Raw genomic sequence first — 18,645 nt, forward strand, 5'->3', positions numbered from 1 at the left:
CCCCTGGTCCCCTGTCTGCCAGCAGCCCTGCTCCCATTGCCGTGGCTGCCATATGCTGATGGTGCCGGCCCCGCTTGCACCCACTGACAGCACAGAGTGATTGGGGTCAGCACTAGCAGCAGTTGCGAGTGCCTGGTGGGGCTGCAGCACGCAGGAGCAAAGAATTTTCAGTACCCACCAGCGGCTCACCCTGATGACAGCAGCCCGTGCCCTGCCTTGGTCTGGCACTCCCCCTCACCCGCTTCACCATCCTGCAGCCACAGATGCCCACCATGTTCCGTGTGTGCCCCCTGGTGGTCAGTGCACGTCATAGCAGCCAGTTATTGGGTTGTTTGGTTGTTCTGCCATTTAGTCTATTTGCATTTTAGGGTTTTATATAGAGAGACTAGAGGCCTGGTGCACGAAAATTCATGCACTCTGGGGGGATTGTCCCTCAGCCTGGTCTGTGCCCTCTCATAATCTGGGACCTCTCAGGTAGGGTCCCTAGGCCTGGCCTATTGGGGTTTTTTTTCCCCCAGCTGCTGGAAGCTGGCCCCACCCCTGCCACTGCCACTGCTTGCATCTGTGTGGCGCTGCCCCCCCCTTCCATCAGTCGCCTCCCTCTGTGGGAGACAGGTATGGGGTGTGATCGGTTGGCTGGCCTGGGCCTCCCTCTGTGGGGTGATCGCTGGCTGGCCCCGCACACCCCCCAGCAGTGCCGCCGGCCAGGTAGCCTGGGTTTCCCTTTTTTTTTTAAAATAAGAGTGATGTTTACTGAGCGATATAGTACTATGAAGGGTTTACCAGGATGGACATGCACCACACCCCACCCCTGCCACCCCCAACACCCAGAGACTACAGTACTTAGAAGTTACACGCAATGGCCATAACTGCTGAATATCTGTTCGTAACAAACAAACCATAGCATGTTTATACTGTATCATCCATTTATATATTGCTTGTATAAAATCTATTTTTGTAAAAAAATATTAACAAAAAAAAGAAAGTATAAAAACATGTGCAAACCTCAGAGGGAAGGTAGGGGAGGATGGGGGTGGGGGAAGAGATCAACCAAAGGACTTGTATGCAGCATATAAGCCTAAGTGATGGATGCAGGCAACAGGGGTGAGGGTGAGGGCAAGACCGGGGGGATGAGGGGGCAATGGGGGGATAAAGACACATTTGTAATACCTTAATCAATAAAAAATTAAAAAAACAAAACATGTGCAGTTGAAAGCCCTGCCAGGACAGCCAGTCTGTAAGCACTCAGTGAGTATGTGCTTCGGAAGGGCGCCCCCGCCTCGTGCCCACAGCAGCTGCAGCAGGGCCAGCGAGGGTGCGCCCCGGCTGCCACTCTGGGCAGGACTGAGCTGGACCACTGTGGGTGGGTACAGCAGGACCTGGCACTGTGCCCTTCTCCAGCCTTGCATCAGGATCAGGGGCAGGGGCAGGCAGATTGCAGTTTCACTCTGAGTCCATCCTCAGCCTAATTTTGGTTGCAACTCATGGCTTTTCCTGGCTGCTTGGAGGTCCTTGGGTGGGTGCCCTGGCGGAGAGGCCAGAGAAGTGCCCACAGCTGCCCGGTTGGGCATCTTTCCAGCCTAGAGACTCTGTCCTGCCTCCTGCAAGCCTGACCCCAGGCAGAACAGTCCTCCCCTCAGGACTACTGTGGTCTCAGTGCTTGATCTTGGGTCTCATCAGCCTGGGTTTCCTCCCTGGTGTGGCTGATCTGAGTTTCACAGAAAAGCCTGGCTGATGCTGGCTGTGCTGAGCCTCATCGAAGAGTTTCTCATGCAGCAAGGAAGAGCCCTCTGGGACCCTCCTCCTCCTCCCCTTCCTCCTCCCAGCCCACGGTCACTTCTCCTCCAGCTACTCCAGCAGTGGGTTGCCTTCTGAGTCGGGGGTCTTAACACTGTCAGTCCTGACGATGCAGGTGGGGTGATGCCAGCTGAGCATCAGGATGAGCTGTTGCCGCTCCTGCTTCAGCTCTTCCATCTGGGTTTCGGCTCCGCATTCATGAGCTCCAGCCACTCAGATTCCCCTGCAGACACTCCGTCCGCTCCTTCTTGTTCCGGCATCAGGCTGCCCCACTTGTTCTTTTCCCGGCGCCTTTTCCTCCACTCCTCTTCCTCGTCTAGCTCACTTTTCACAGGTTGTGTCCTCTTGCCCAGTTTCACTTCCAAGAAGTGCAAGGGGGTGATCATAGCCCCAATGCTGCGGATGTCAGCATATTTCAGTTCCTCTGCAGTCAGGAATGAGCTGGGGAGTCCAGTCAGGGGGGCGAGTCCTGGCAGAGAGCCAGCAGTCACGAAAGGGCCCAAGATTGGCCCAGGCATCATAGCAGGAGGAGTGGCAGTCCAGGAGGGCGGAAGCCGCAGGGGGAGGTGGCATCCTAGGGTGTCAGGGCCAGCCTGACAGGTTGAGCCGGGCTGAGGCAGGGAGGTGGGAATTGAGAAAAGAAAGAAAGACAGGAAAGCGGGATCGGGAGGACTCCAGCTCTCGAGGAACTGAAGCAAGTTTATTAGTCACACAATCTTATTTATACACAACACACTGATAGGAGGTCTGTCAAGAGGAATGTATTCTTTGTTCCCCTTAATCTCTAAGGGAGGGACACAGCAGAAGGACAAGTTCTCAGTACAGCATATCTCAGTAAATAGTTACAGACTTCTTGGTAAGTTATGAAAGGCTGTTTTTATTCTACAAAGGTTGCTCTCATTCTACTAATAATTGCCATCCAAACAAGTCTGGGAAAACTGTGTGGGTAAGGGTCCCAGCCTTGCTAGCCCCTTCAGGTGCAAGGACCTTGCCAGCTTACATCTGGCCCCCAACACTAGGGGCCGGGGCCAGCTGCAGGCGCTGTGCCCACTCAGCGCCGCTGCCACGGGGCCGGGAGCCATCGTGGCCACTGAGCCTCCCTCTCTCAGGCTAGGGCAGGTGGCCTGGGCCTCCCTCTTTGAGGTGATAATCACGGGGGTTCCCTGATAGATCACCCAGCAGAGGGAGGCCCCGCCCACCCAGCCGGGGTTCCGTGATCCATTGCTGTGCAGAGGGTGGCCTGGACCTCCCTCTTTGGGGCGATCATGGGGTGATGGCAGGCCCCCGGACCAATCGCATCGCACCCGCCTTGACTGGCCTGGCGCCAGTGTGTGTCATAACATGGCAGTCCAGAAGGTCATCTAAAAGGTCGTCTGTGGTCGGTCATTCGTCGATTTGCATATTACACTTTTATTATTATAGATGGTTCACTGCTCCAGCTTGCTCACGGGGAGCTAGAAACTTCAGTGCTTAGACAATACAGCGCTGACATGTTATCCGGGACCTGCCTGTAAACGTGCAGCCTGTGACTGTCACAGGGCACGGCAGGGCGCTGGGTTAGCAGTCGCCGTGAACACAGCAAAGTGGGAGCTCAGATGCACAGACCTGCCTCCTGTGGTCTGGGCAGCTCTGAGCTGGTGGCAGAAAACCCACCATTAATTCTGTTTAAAATGTTAGCAAAAGTGGAGAGAAAGTAAGGTAGGCGGCCGCCTTGGAACTCCACATTCTCACTCCAGAAGAATACATCTGTATCTAGTGGAATATCTCAGGCAGTTAGGCCCCAAACTGATTCTTGACCTGGGGTGAATAAGTGGAGTTATAAAACCCTCAACCAGCTCCTTTCTGGTTTCCCTGCAAAAGATAGAGGGAGGGAGGGCCATTAACTTGGCAAGTCCACAGGGTAAACCAAGACAGACACAATACCCAATAATGGGAAACACTGAAAAGCTACACCGTTGGTTATTACAGTATTTTTGTGAGAAATCACTCTACCACTCTAAAATAATTACCTTTTGTGTAAGTCCTTGTAAAGACTAAGAAAATTTTCCTAAGAATGGATTCACTGATTTTTCAAAATTATTATCTACTAGAGGCCCAGTGCATGAAATTGTGCACCTGTGGGGTCCAGCTGGCCCACCCTGATCAGGGCCAATTTGGCCTGGCTGGCTGTTGGGAGGGGACATGGGAGGTTGGCAGGCTGGTCCCTCCCCCGATTGAGAAGGGGGGCGACTGGGGGAGAGGCCCACCAAGGGAGGGACGGTGGGCAGTTGGCAGGCTGGCCCTGCCCCCAGTAAGGGTGGAGGGGACAGATCAGGGGTGGGGTCAGCCGGGGGAAGCCCCGCCCCCTGGTCTAATTCCCGGTCGAGGGGACAATTTACATATTTGCCTTTTATTATATAGGATGTGGCCTCCAGACAAAGAGTGCTGAGGCGATGCCTAAACTGCCGGCTGTGCTTGTCCTCCAGGACGGTCATCGACAGCCTCTCCAGTTTCATGGCTGTGGAGCTCGGGGCAGGCCAGCGCAGGGACACCAGCAGATGTTTCAATGGTGAGCTGTGATATTTTGGAAAAATTTAGGACTTGAACATTCTATATGCCTGCAGTTTACCAATGTGGGCACAGTTTCTTTATTTGTAACCATCTTGAGTTATGTGACCATGCCATAGATATTAACCATGAGAAATCACTTAGGTGTTGACAGATGACAGAATCTATTATATTCACTAATGTTTGAAATTTTAACCATCAGTCTGTTGATACATATATAGCTGTTCATATAAAACTAACATATATCCATACATTCCATTAAGTTATTTTTACTTAACTTTTAAAGTATATTGTTTTTAAATTTCTCTTTAACAACATTGCATGTCATCTACTGTCTAGAAATTTGGCTATAAGAAGCCAACTTGAAGTTTCTAGCAAATATTATAAGCTTTGCTTAAGTAGATATTTTAGCTTTACAAATATAGATTTTGCAAATTGGATAGTACCTATACGTTGTAATTGAGCTGATTGCTACCTTCCACCCACGAGAGGGCAGAGGCCTCACACTCTCCGAGAGGCATCCAGGCCTAGAGAGGCTGCAGGACAGATGCTCCCCACCCGTTAGACCCGCAGCCTCCTGAAATGGCCTCAGCAAGCTGACGCTCTAACAGCTGAAGGCATTTCCCCGGGGCCCTCACTGTGCTTGGTGGTGAAGTGCTCAGGCCAGATGGCAGAACGATGACCCGAACTCTAGCACCTCTGTTTCTCTGTGGGCATTCTAGGCTCCAATTTGTGGGGTGGCAACCATGTTTGCTTTAGCCTTTAATGGTGTTTTTTAATTGCTTGTATTTTCTCAATGACTTTGAACTTCACAGCCTCTTCATTGTATTCTTATGCTGGAAACACTTCTAAAAACTTTAACTGGTTTTACTAAAATGAAACCACAGGAAAAATCTTTGTTACTTCTGTCATCAGGTTATCCTATATTTTCAATGTGATATTTACTGGGAAAAGTCTTAAGAAGGGGAAGGAGAGAGAACATAAAGGAAATTTCCAAGGTAGCGTGGGTTAGCAGTTCTCCAAGACCTGACCATTTCTCTTCCTTCATTCCCTCATTTATCCAACAAATTCCTGCTGAACAGCCAGGTGTAGCAGTGACAAACAATGAGAACTTACCGATAGGAGAGCCTCAGAAGTCCTTAGCCAGGCAGGAGGTGAGCTGCTGTGGAAACACACAGCATGTGCTACAGCCTCATCCAGGTTCACATACGTGTTTCGCTACAAGTAGCATAGTTACTCCCAAGGCTGACAGGAGTGGGGAATGTTTATGGGTGAACGAAAACAAAATAAGATGATTGGGATTATCTTCATGGAAAGGTAGAATTTAATTTGAGGCTTTTTTCTTAGGTATGTTTGTAAGGAAAGAGTGAAGACAGGGAGTATATACAATGGAGTCACTTTAACCAAACTGCTACAACTAACAGGAAGAAGGTTGAGGCATGAGGAGAGACCATTCTTGTTCTAACTGACCTGGAAACAAACTTTTTTGAACTTTCCAGTCCTATGTCAATGCCTGGACATACCTGGACCTCCAGGTAGCCCTCTAACTACCCCCTGAAGGGCTCACCTTTCCAGGCCACCTGATCCCCTGAAAGACACATTCACATCCACCCCACATCCATTATTCAGACCACGGGGACTGACCAGAGCTCCTGGCACCCATCACCCTGCCTCCTGCCATCTGACTGATCACCATCCTGGACCAACTCTAGGGCTATGCACGTAGGACAGACAGTTCTCAACAAAGTGCTTTTTGCTGTAAGAACTTCCACTACTTTTTCATCTTTGGAACATTTCAGGGTTTTTGCCTCGTTGTGTTTCCAGGTTGCAAGACCCTCAAATAAATCTCCATTATTTATTTCTAGCACAGCCTCCAGATTCTTCCTGCGCTCATTCAGCATATGGTTTTGGCATTGAGAAATTAGAGTGTACTGGTATAAGGAGAGCTAACTCACAAGGAGAAAATTTCAAGGGCTATATAAGGAACAATAAATAATTCATTTTGGCCAAATCTCAGATTGTTTGGAAAACATTTTATAAATGGAATATTCCATGTTTGCTTACTTTCTGCAAGATGGCCTTGACCTCAGATGTCTAGAGAGACCATGAAAAGCTGTAAGATTCTCTAGGACTCGCTGTCTTCCTTGGTTCAAAACTACCCCAAACCCCACCCTTCCTCCCATGTCTCCAAGTGTCTGGCTTTTCATCAAGGTTCTTCCTTCTGTATTTACCTTGTTTCAGCATTGGCACCGCCCAGAACCCAAGGCCAGGAGACAGCGCCACCTGGTAAGCTCCATTTTGCTTGCTCTTGGCCACCAACGTCCACCTAGAACTGTGTTACCCAGTTCCTCTGTGATCTGCCCATTTGGAGAAAGAGAAACTCACCAATGAAAGCTTGTAGGGGTAAATTTGAGAGGCAAATAAAAAATGACTGTATAGCTTTTATTGGAGCCAGCTTGGACTACAGTCAAACTGTATTCACCATGACAGCCCAATGACAAAACCCAGGTGTGAGAGATTTGCAAGGAAATTCTGAGCTAGTGATGGCCATAATATTTGAAAAACTGGTGAAAGAAGAGATAGTAATGCCCTGCATTCAGCAGGTTTTAATAAATGGATGAATGGGCAGTAGGAGATCCCAGGCTAAGCGACTTTTGGGAGCTTTCCGTGTCAGCTGTCTCCCCAAGGGTCTGCCATGTCCCATCTCGGCAGGGCCCGTCCATGGGAGGCTCCAGTGACTCTGTGTTGCTTCACCGCCCAGGGCCCTTTGCCTGGTATCTGCTCTGATTCACACAGAGAAAGAATGTTCTACATTGAGGTTGCACATAATGAGCACATGGAAGGGCAGGACATGAATTCTGCATCTATATCTCAGAACTGTTTTGTTCTCAGCGTAGACGGCTAACGTCGGATATGGCAGATCTAGGGGGAGTCCATCTCTGCATGGGCAGAAGGGGAGGTATGACTAGTAACCAAGTCAGCTGGCAAGCGCTCCCAGTGATACTCTTCCAAATGTAACTCTCCTGGCTTCGACTTCGGGAAGCTCTCGCTCAAAACTGGCCCTCTCAGGGCCCCCCCCCGTGCCTCTCTTTGCCTCCTCAATGGCCTTCGTAGTATTTATTTCACGCCCTTGATGCTAAAATTTCTTTCTCCACAACCAGTGGAGTGAAAACTAAGTCCTTTGTTTTTTCTTTATTGTTTCTCTTTGAGGGGTTGTTCTTTTTCTCTTCCAGCACTTATAAGAAAAATGGTGACATTTTGATTCTGCTTAGGAAGTTATAATGGCAGGCACCCAATGTCGGTATTTGGTTGCTTTAGGCTAAGCCAGGGGTGGGCAACCTTTTTGTGAGTGCGTCCCAAAACCAGCAAAATCTCTGACTCAAAATCCTTCTGCGTGCCAACCCTAATTTTTTGAGAACATGTTACACCTACTTGGTATCTCTTAAGGTGTACGTATGTGAAGAAACAATAAAATTCATTCCAGTGTCAAAAACACAGTATATGATGATGAAAGATACATTTATTTTTTAATGTATACATGTACACTGATAGTCCAACAGAAAACTTTATGACTCCGTTTGATATTATCAGTGGGACTTTTGCTGCTGCATCACTGATGACAGAGATTTTACATCAGGTTTCTATTTCGTGACCTTCAGAGATATGTACGAGCTACTACTTTCATCCGTCAGGCTACTCCTATTACGAGACTTAACAAAATTCATCACTGAGAACAAACAAAGGTTCACAAGCATATGTGGATGAAACCAAAACACTGGTCAGATCTAGGAAGGCAGGGAGAGTTAAGGCAGAGGCATAGAAATTGCTCTTCCCCTCTCTCATCAATCCATGTCTGTGGTCTTTAAGATAACTTGTTATGTAAAATTATTTATTTATCTAAGATGCACCTACACTGAATTTATCTGAAAAATAAAAAAGTCGATATTAAGAAAAAAATTGTAAATGGAAGATTATACGAGAGGGTTTCGGGTGCCAGCAAAAGTTACTGGTGTGCCATGTTTGGCACGCGTGCCAGGGGTTTCCCGCCCCTGGGCTAAGCTTTACAATTTACATTTTCTAGACAGAAGAAGAGTGCCAATCAAGATGATTAGTTTATTATTTCTGAAGGAAAGTTCTCCAAAGGGTGTTGGTAACTGCAAAAATGCTCACTGCGAGTTTGTTAAAAATAAATGCTGTATCATTATACCTTTATCGGCTTTGAAGCCATTTCTGTTGGTTTCCTAGAGAGAGAGAGATTTGTTGTTCCACTTATTCATGCATTCATGGCTTGCCCTGACCAGAGATCGAACCCACAATCTTGGCATACTGCTACTTGCCAGGGCCTCAAAGGAAACTTTTAAAGAGGACTTTTGCTGACAAAATAATTGTTTATTTGTGTTAATACTTGAGCCATCACTGAGTATTTATGTGGGAAGCCAGCATTGGGGGATAAGGATGAACAAGAAGAGGTGTGGGCAGTCAATTCTCTAATGTTTGATGCAGTTCTCAGGGGCTTTCTCAGCACAACCAGGTACATCCTGACAGAGGAGCAAAGGTTAAGACTGAATTTTCATCTCCAAAGAGAGAAAACATACCAGACACAGACCCATGGGTCCAAAGCATGGAGGACAATGGCCCACATCTGACATAATACGTAGCAATGACCTCACAGTTTCATTTTCTCCAATCATATTACGCGACAATGTATGGAGTTCTTGATTTGTTTAAAAAAAATTTTTTTATTGATTTTAGAGAGGAAGGGAATAGGAGAGAAAGATAGAAACATCAATGATGAGAGAGACTCATTGATTGGCTACCTCCTGCACGTCCCACACTAGGGATTGAGCCCACAACCCAGGCATGTGCCCTGACCAGGAATCGAACCTTTACCTCCTGGTTCATAGGTCAACACTCAACCACTGAGCCATGCCACCTGGGCTGGAGCTCCTGACTTTTGGAATCAGTACCCTGACTTCACAAATACGCTCATCACTGCTCCTTCCCTCCCAGGCCAGCACATTGACACAACTAAAGTAGTGACATGTCAAGCAACAACATAGCTCAGATAATTATATTAGTTCACTATAAATTATTATGATGTGATTAAAACATTGGTTTTGATGATCAATACTAAGACATGTTTACTAGATGATTTTGGGGGGATAAGAACAGAAGTTTGGACTTACATTGGAGCTATTATTTTACTATTTAAAAATTGTAGGTATAGGAAAAACGGCCCAGTCACACGACTCAGTGTTCACGTATGGGTGTGGCTAACTCATTTCCAATAACACAAAGCAATTTGTAATGAAGCCAGGAGGAAATAATAGGCTTGTGGGTGAGAACTGAAATCAGTTTCTTTTCTTTGCATCTCAGAATTCATTTAAACTAATTTTATTTTTTGTTAATCCTCGCCAGAGGATTTTTTTTTCCATTGATTTTTAGACAGAGTGGTGAGACAGACAGAGAGAGAGAAACATCGATGTGAGAGAGACACATTGATTGGTTGCCTCCTGAACACGCCCCAGCATGCCACTGAGGTACGTGCCCTTGACCAGCCTCAAACCTGGGAGCCTTCAGTCTGCAGGCCAACACTCTATCCACTGAGCCAAACCGGCTAGAGCTAAACTCATTTTAAAGTTTTGCTGACATTCACTGACCTACCATTAGTAGAATTCAATCTTTTTACCTGTTTTTAAAGAATTCTACTCATCAAGGAAAATATAGATGAGGTTGAATTTACTAGTATATTATCTTAATTATGAATCCTGCCTTCCATTTTCAAAATTAGGTCCCATGGACTCATTCTATGAAGATCATATGAAACATTGCTTAAAGGTTTTCTTGACTAAGCTTGCCTTTCCAAAGACATTTCTCAAGAGCCAGCTTAGTGATTTGAAAGCCATCTGTTCTGTAGACTAAAATAATACAGCCAAAGCAAGGAAATGAGAAAAACGCCTCTATTCTTCCAATGGGGAAGAGAAAAATGAGAAGATGTATGGAATTCCTGGAGATGTGAAGAACACTTCCTTGTGACAGAGACTCTAATTGGAGAAGCACTTTTAACACATGTGTATACAATCACATCCATTAATCAACATATCATTTCTCAGGCTGAGTTTATATGAGTAACTTATACTTCCTTTGACCTAATAAGTTTATTTTAACAATGTCAAGAAATACCGGCTTGAAGAGACACAATGGGAAAAAAATACACTTTGATCATATGGGTCAAATCATTTTGAAAACCATGCGTGAGGTTAAAAAGTACTTTTAATAATTGTTTAATTACTTTCTGATCATTAAGAAAAATGATCTTTTAGAATGAAATAGACCTGAAAAAATAAAAAACTATTAAAAAATAACGATCATATGCTATGAAAAGAATGGGTGGCGTTTCAAGAATGAAGAGAGTCCAAAGGGCTGTCAGAGAGAAGAGAATTATTAGAGGCTTCAAGCACTTTCCCTCACCCTAACTTTGCCTTTGTGATGAATTATTAATTAGTACTAAAGCCAAGAAAATCATGCAAAAGAATGCTAAAGTAATTTAAGTATTTCAGTTTCGTAAGACAATGCTTCTCTGAATAATCAGAGAAAGAATATTCTAAATGTATGTGTGAAACTAATGACAGTTCCTATGTGGACACAGAAAATGCATTCATTAACTTAGTAAGCAACCAATTGAATGAGATATCATGTCTCAGATGCTACTGTAGGCCCCTGAGTGCAGTCACGAGCTAGCTTTATCTGGTTGGAGTCTATACTCCAGTGGAGGGGTGGCGACTAATCATAGAAACACAAGTACATCAATATAATAACTCCCAAACCAATAGGAACAAGAATAGAGTAGATAGAGATGAGGTGTTACTGGATGGAATGGTGGGAGTGGCTGTTTCTTAGAGGCTGGCCAGGAAAGATCTCTGAGCACACTTCTAAAAATATTTAAATAATAAAATAATAAAACCCTGGTGTCTAGACATTAGGTGTGAAGAAGATTTGGGGTGACCCTGAGTTGTGGCTGTGGGCGCTGCCATCTTTGAGGGCGTGGCAGTAAATTAGCATATTCCCTCTTTATTAAATAGGATATATATATATATATATATATATATATATATATATATATATATATAGAGAGAGAGAGAGAGAGAGAGAGAGAGAGAGAGAGAAGAGAATAGCAAAACCCATGTTCATTAGGCTGCCTTTGAAGTTCTCAAAATTCATCCTTCTGACCATCATTTCTACCATTATTTTTCAAAGATTCCTGTCAGTTTCCCAGTCTTAATAATGTGTGTAAAATAATGTCCTACATGACATTATGCTCTACCCTGTTACAGAGCCATGAAATATATTAATCCTTTGAGATACTTTTATTATCAACTAGGGGCCCAGTGTATGAATTCGTGCATCTTGAAAGGAACTGTGTGCCACGAGGTTGCAGTGGGCACAGGGGCGGGTCTAGGTCTATCCTCAAAACCCCCTCCCGGCCTGTCCAACCACAACGCCTCTGTGTATGTTCCCCGCATCTTTGATGGTGTTAAAGTATTTGTTTACATAGTATCCTATATAATAAAGAGGTAATATGTAAATTAACCCTCACACCCTCACAAGATGGCTGCCTACAACCAGGCCAGCAGGGGGGTTAGTGAGGGACAACCAAACGACTGAACAAGCAGGCTACGTGGGTGACCAGGACAGTGGGGGAGCCATGAGGGGTGACCAGGCTGGCAGGGGGGGCAGTTGCGGGTGACCTGGCCAGTAGAGGGGGTCAGCTAGGGGCAATCAGGCTGGCACTTAGAGGCAGTGAGGGGCAATCAGGCTGTCAGGGGGGGCAGTTAGGGGTAACCAGGCAGGCAGACAGGTGAGTGATTATGAGCCCACAGTCCAGGATTGTGAGAGAGATGTCTGACTGCTGGTTTAGGCCCGATACCCGGGATCGGGTCTAAACTGGCAGTTGGGCATTCCCCAAGGGGTCCCAGATTGGAGAGGGTGCAGGCTGGGCTAACAGGATGCTCCCCTACCCATGCATGAATTTTGTGCATCGGGCCTCCAGTGTTAAATAAAACAGTGTTTAATAGACATAAAATAGAAGAAAATAGTGCTTGAAGCCTCTAATAATTTTCTTCTCTCTGACAGTCCTTTGGACTCTCTTCATTCTTGAAACACCACCCATTCTTTTCATAGCATATGATCGTTATTTTTTAATAGGTTTTCATTTTTTCAGGTCTATTTCATTCTAAAAGATCATTTTTCTTAATGATCAGAAAGTAATTAAACAGATATTAAAAGTACTTTTTAACCTCACACATGGTTTTCAAAATGATTTGACCCATATGATCAATTTTGAGGATGGACCTAGACCCGCCCCTGTGCCCACTGCAACCTCGTGGCCTACAGTGCCTTTCAAGATGCACGAATTCATACACTGGGCCCCTAGTTGATAATAAAAGTATCTCAAAGGATTAATATATTTCATGGCTCTGTAACGGGGTAGAGCATAATGTCATGTATATATAGATCTTTTTTTACGTGTGTGAAAATTATTCTCACAGGATTAAATGCAGCTTTGCAATATAAAAGCCTCTATGTAGAATTCAGTGATGAAATTTTTTATCTTTAAACTAGTATTTATAGTTCACATCACACAGGGATCCCATACTCAAAGTGACATTGTTTGCAGGCTGGGGAACCTTGCCTAAAACATCTTTCCCAAACACAGATAAAGCAAACATGCCTGGCTCAGCACATTGCCAAGAAGCAGACACACACAGCTTTCAGTTTTTAATAAAAGTGCATGAGAAAAGGTAGAATTCCAGTCTTATATGTGTCCAAAAAGGGACATTTGTTTATCAGTGAAACGTTCACATTTTAAACACTAGCTCTCTCTGAATACCAAGACTTATAATACAAAAAGAATTGCATACCTCTTTACTGTAAGGAACAGCAAAATCACAGAAAATGGTTTATTCTAACTTAATTAAGATTTCATGTTAATATTGATATAAGTCATTATTTTTCCAGGACAATTCATGAATTAAATTAAATTTAAATTTTCCAAGAGAGTAGTGTCAATAGTACTTGAAATTATTTTGATTGAAATGCATCTTCTTTGACTATATTTTAGGTAAAATGTTTCTGTTAAAAATTTGAGAATTTATTTTCTATGTTACATTAAGTAAAAGACTTTATGGTGGAAAGAATACTCATTATGACCTAACGATTGCTTGCCTTTGTTTGGGCTGAATTATGAAAAATGTTTGAACCTTTCTTCCATTGTAAGAAATTAAAAATGATTTGTACAATGAAAAGCCAGTAAATCGTGATGGAATGAGTTGCTGTAAAATACGGAGATAGAGTTCTAGCAGGAATGCTCTGAGGTAAAGTCAACATTTCTCTCCCCTCTGCTGGGAAGGTATTTGAAAACAAAAATGATCACAACTCCATTTTCAGTATCATGAGGAGAGGATATGACCCCCAGGCTTTGTGTGAGAGGAAGAGCTGCCCACAGAGCTGGAATCAGGCCGACGCTGTGCCGGCCGGAGGAAATAGAGCAGCGAAGCCATGGGGAACGATCACAGGCTGGGAGGTGCCCGGAGCAGGCATCTCAGAACGTCCTGGCACAGAAAAGCACGATGCGGGTGAAGTTCTCACCACCAGGCACAGCAGCTGTGCTTGTGTTCTCTAATGTCAGGATGAAAGCTGGGGTGAACTGAGCTGGCACACGATCCTCCCCAGAACACAATATGATTTTGAGATGATGAGGGTGTGAGACTAGAATAAAATCTCCCTGACAAACTGTGTGGGTGTGCGCAAGGTAATGCCAGTCTCTTAGAAGAAAAAGAGAAAAAGACCTTTGTGTTAAGAAACCAGTTGGTCTGAAATTCCCCCTTGGCCCTTCCTCCAAATCTCTTGCTAAGAGGTGGTTCCGGAAAACCTTAATTACTCACAACTAAGGAAATAAAATGATCCAGAACGATATAGATACAAAACCAAAAGGAGGGTTATAAGCAGCGCATGAGAAACAGCAACAAAATGCTGCCCTCGGGCAAAGGAAACGAAGAGCAGGGATGCTGCCGTGAAGAGGATGTGGAAAGCCGTCACCACACAGTCCCCCCTTGAAAGAAGTCCATGAGAAAGAAATGCAAACTCAGAAAGGAGACATTAGCATCCCAGGAAATGGCATGTGAACTGGCAAAACTTCAAAAAAAAATAAAAGTAAGTCAAAGAAATGAAGAAAGTAGAAGCAGCATTTAGGAGAACAGACATGCAGAAACCCCAGTAAGGAATGCAGAGGAGAGAATAAGACAATTGAAAAAATAACATGAACAATGGGGTATATTAACAATATGGAGAATAAAGTAGCTAAAAAGGTATGCAAAATACATTTACTAGATGCATAATTGTAATCCCCAAAAAGGAAGTAAATGTACAGACCAACATATTCAATATAATTTTGTGAAAATCTGGAAAGAATTCATGCCTTTTAAGTATATATTTAAATGGCACACTAAACACCAAAGGGGACTTAAAATGATTGGCACAAACATCTTCTAGTAACATTACAAGTCTTCAAGTATCTATATATATAAAACCCTAATATGCAAATAGACTGAACGGTGGAATAACTGAACAACCAGTCGCTATGACATGCGCTGACCACCAGGGGGTGCACACAGAACATGGGTGTCAGCAGCAGGCAGCAGAGCGCAGGACATGGCGGGCATTGGCCACGGCAGGATGGTGGAGCAGGTGAGCAGTGGCACCGGACCAAAGTAGGGCACCGGTCATTGTCATCGGGATGAGCCTCTGGTGGTTACTGAAAACTTTTTGCTCCCATGCACCACAGTCCCATCTGGTGTTTGCACCTGCTGCCAGTGCCAGAGCCGCCGCTCGCACCTGCTACTGGCACCCGGCGCCGGCACTGATTGGTCAGGGCTGTCAGCAGGTGCAAGTGGTGGCTGCCAGCCCCAATCACCCCTCAGGGCTTCTCCACATCCCCCTGCTCCTGAGGGGAGATTGGGGCAGCAGCCACTGCTTACACCCGCTGCTGGCACCAGCCCCAATAGCTCCATGCCATCAGCAGGTGCGAGCAGGGCCAGTGCTGTCAGCAAGCATGTGTGAGCAGCGCATGTGAGCAGTGAGCTGTGGGAGCAGGGCTGCCAGCAGACAAGGGACCAGGGGCCATGGTGGGAGGGGTTGGGCAGGGGCATGGAGGATGGGCTGAGATCTGCCACTTTGCCCAACGCAGCCTTGCAGACCACAGTTCCTTTCAAGATGCACAAATTTGTGCACTGGGCCCCTCGTATAAAAATAATACACTTTAGGTACCTAGGCAAAAATACCAACTCATATAATAGTGAAAAATGTCAGGTTGCCCTCATATTTCTAATAAAATTTTGGTGAAACAAAGATAAAGACAACAGAAAATATTATTGTCTAAAATCCTGTGTAGAGAAAAGTAAAAAGATGGGGAGGAAGAGGAGACAGGTTACCTTGAATATTGCTCTTAGTGGGGGAAATAATAGCATGGCCTATAAAGATAAAGGATTTAGAGAAGTGTATAAAGGGCAAAGTTTTCATTACCAAGGTAACCCTAAAATGAAAAGGCAAACCATTCAAAATATCAGAAGCAAGAAATACAGAAAACACATCACATAGTAGAGGCTTCCAATTAGAAAAATAAATAAATAATATGAAGGAAATAAGAAAAAAATAACAGTGATACCAATAATTGTAAATGGTTTAAATTCAAATAAAGAGTTTTTGACTGGATCACAAAACAAAACAAAAAAACACAAAGAAACTTTTTGCTATACACAATAGATAAATCTAAAACAAAGTGAGTTTAAAAGTTGGACTGAAAATTATAGCAAATTCAATAGCAAGGAAGAGGAGAAAGAGAAGGAGGAGGAGGAGGAGAGAAGTGGAAAAATAGCGAGCAGCCAGAAGAAAAAGCAATAAAGGGAAAAGAATAGGTGTTATAATATCAGTAAAAATTTAGGCTCTAATTAAGCAGAGTTCAAATTTTCTCTGGACAGGAATAGCCACTATATTGTGAAAGAAACTCAAGAATTTTTCTTTTCCTAGCTTTGGTTTTCTTCCTCTTCTTCTTGCTTTTACTTTTTAAAAGCCATGTATTGAAATATCATTGGCAAATACGTATTTGGCTGTGATATATAAAATGGATTCCAATAGTAAGCGACTCTAGTCGGGGAGACTGAAGGCAATTCAAGATTTCAGCAAGAGTGTAGGTTACACCAGCCTTATCCAGTGATGCATCTGTGGAAACAGGAAGTGGCTTGGAATTGCTTAATTTCTTACCTTGACAATCCTGATTGTCTGTAGGCAGTTGTGTGTGTGTGTGTGTGTGTGTGTGTGTGTGTGTGTGTGTGAGAGAGAGAGAGAGAGAGAGAGTTTTCTTTTTTTCAGAGAGAATTAAAAATCCAAAGATTATGAGAATATTAAATTGCTTATGAAAATGTTTTGTTTTACCAGTTGCCTTCTTTGATCTTTTTTTCCTGGTCTTCTGCTTATTGCTTTATTCTTATTTAACAGTAGAGGTTGTTTTTTAATATAGAAAAAATTTAGAATAAAAATGTTATAACAAATTAAGAAATAATAAGCATTAAAAATAATTAGAATATTAAAGATACCAAATACAAAAGCTAGAAATGAGATAAAAAACTGAGAAGTCTAGATGATAATGATTTATACTATTCTAATACCATAAAGAAATATAAACAAAAGCCAGTATAATTCTTTAAACAAGTAGAATTATAAAATATTAATTCTAAAGAATAATAATAAAGCTGGTAAGTCAATTAAATTATAAACTACTGAAGATGTAGACCTAGGAGAACAACAGAAAGTAAGAATGAAAGCTAATTTTTAATAATCAAATGGTCTCCAAAGTGAAGAGTTAGAGAGGCTCAGCAGCTAAAACAGGTGGAGGCTGCCCAGAGGCAATGCTGAAGCTCCTTGCATGTAGAGCTGGTGGAGCTTGCAAGCAGCTGGCAGGTGAGGGCTGAATTCCTGGCCTGAGCATGTGAACACGTGTTCTTCAGAGGTTCATAGACAACGGCGAACAAATTGCTTCAGAGTAAGTGATCAAGGCTCAATCCTCATCACCCAGAGAAAATAAATAGGTAAATCATAATGGATCCAAATCCATTCAGAGTCTAATCCAGGGGTGGGCAAACTTTGTGACTCGAGGGCCACAATGGGTTCTTAAACTGGACCGGAGGGCCGGAACAAAAGCATGGATGGAGTGTTTGTGTGAACTAATATAAATTCAAAGTAAACATCATTACATAAAAGGGTACGGTCTTTTTTTTTTTTAGTTTTATTCATTTCAAACGGGCCGGATCCGGCCCGCGGGCCGTAGTTTGCCCACGGCTGGTCTAATCTCTTATTTCCTTTATATTAAGTCACTACCAGACAAAAATGTTGAGCATGTGGGGGACCAGAAGTGTTTATTAGGCTTGTAGATCATACCATTCTTCCTTCCTGATCCCCAGTTCTTCCGGAGATAATGAACTAACTTCCCAATGTCTCCCGCTGGCTAGTATGTCCTGACTAGTAGTGGCCCTGGGACAAGTGCTCAGCAGTCCACAGGTGTCCCCCGGTGGGCCACTGGGGCCCAGCACCCCGGTCACAAACACCGTGTCACTACCTTGTGGGGTGCTTTCATAAGGCATTTGGGCGGGTCTATGATCTAAAACATCTGCTGGTGGATTGACTTGTGGCAGTTGTCCAAGCTCTACTTAGAAACATACTAAAAATGATTATCTTTTTCTCAGAACATGTAAATCACAGCCTGGAGTTCAGAACAGCTATGAAAATGTCTGTGATTCCTCTTCTTTTGCAACAGGTTACCCAGATCTAACCTCTGACCACAGCTCCCACGAATGCAAGCAACAGAGCAACTTCATTTGTCATCAATTCAGCATCAAGCACAATTCCTAGCACATAGTAGGTGCTTCAATATCTGAGGCATTTATCAATAAACAATTAGAAAATGTCATATTTAAAATCTTAGCATCTGTTTTTGATGCTGACTGGAAGCCAATAAATAACAAATTGCTTGATTATTTCGCTGACTCACAAAACGATGGCATTGGATCCACCCTTCTTCACATATTCACTGTTTGCTGCTACAAAGAAAAACACCCCTTTTCGCTCAGTAGTACAGTTTAGATGAGATAGAAACACAGGAGAGCTGCATGATTCTTTCCCTCCACTGACCAGTTTTCAAACCAAGTGTTAGTTCACAACCATCCAAAGACGTCATTCTGACCAATACGC

General features: G+C 44.0%; 1 pseudogene; it reads right to left on the bottom strand.

Annotated features, from left to right (window-relative positions):
- Positions 1-1,833: 1,833 nt before the first annotated feature.
- LOC118670489 lies at positions 1,834-2,327 on the bottom strand (annotated as a pseudogene).
- Between the last annotated feature and the right edge of the window lie 16,318 nt (positions 2,328-18,645).

This window comes from Myotis myotis, unplaced genomic scaffold (assembly GCF_014108235.1).
Source record: "Myotis myotis isolate mMyoMyo1 unplaced genomic scaffold, mMyoMyo1.p scaffold_m19_p_16, whole genome shotgun sequence".
In the NCBI taxonomy this organism is placed as follows: Eukaryota; Metazoa; Chordata; class Mammalia; order Chiroptera; family Vespertilionidae; genus Myotis; species Myotis myotis.